This window comes from Echinops telfairi, unplaced genomic scaffold (genome assembly GCF_000313985.2).
Source record: "Echinops telfairi isolate 266 unplaced genomic scaffold, ASM31398v2 ScPeMD7_7420;HRSCAF=8458, whole genome shotgun sequence".
Classification (NCBI taxonomy): domain Eukaryota; kingdom Metazoa; phylum Chordata; class Mammalia; order Afrosoricida; family Tenrecidae; genus Echinops; species Echinops telfairi.
The window spans coordinates 3,215,672-3,216,534 of record NW_022111320.1 but is presented as its reverse complement, the minus strand read 5'-3'; positions in this window follow the sequence as shown (position 1 = coordinate 3,216,534).

The following is an 863-nucleotide window of genomic DNA, read 5'->3' as shown; positions in this document are numbered from 1 at the left end:
AGAAAGAAGTGCAGTTAACACGGCCATTATTTAAATTTACACACCAGCCACTAAAACTAGGAAAGATAAATTAAAAATCCTACCAACTTCTTCAGTCTGAAATTGATCAAGCACGCAATCAATATGTATCGATAATTCTTGGCCATTGGAATTCAAAAGTTGGAGACAAAAGTGAAGGATCCGTAGTTGATCCTTGGTGATCCAAATATGGCCTTGGTGATAGAAACAAAGCTTGAGATTGCATGACAGGATTTTGTAAGACCTGTGACTTCCTCGGTGCAAATACAGTTTTCAACAGCATAAACAGCACCTATTTTTGTGGATGTCATCAGATGGGATACATAGGAATCAAATTGACCACCTCTGTAGGAGAAAATGATGGAGAAGCTCCATGTCATCAGCCAAAACGAAGCCAGGACCCAACTGTGAAGAAGACCATCAACTGTACACATATAAATTCAGGTTGAAGTGAAAGAAAATTAAGAAGTCTACGGGAGCCAAAACACAACCTTGAGCAAATCCATCTGAATTTCAAGAACATCTCAAGAATGATTTAAGATATTGAACAGTATTGACCAAAGACCTTAACAAGCTATGGGATGACATCAAGGACATCATACCCGAAGAAAGAAAAAGGTCATTAAAAAGACAAGAAAGAAAGAATAAAACAGGTGGTTGTTAAAAGAGATTCTGAAATTTGTTCTTGAGTGTAGAGTAACTAAAGCAAATGGAAGAAATGGTGAAGTGAAAGAGCTGAACAGAACATTTTATTTATTTATTTATTTAAACATTGAGCGCTGCTCATGTTGTTTGGGGACTGTTACTCCTTACGGGAGTAGAAAGCCTCCTCTTTCTCTAGCAGA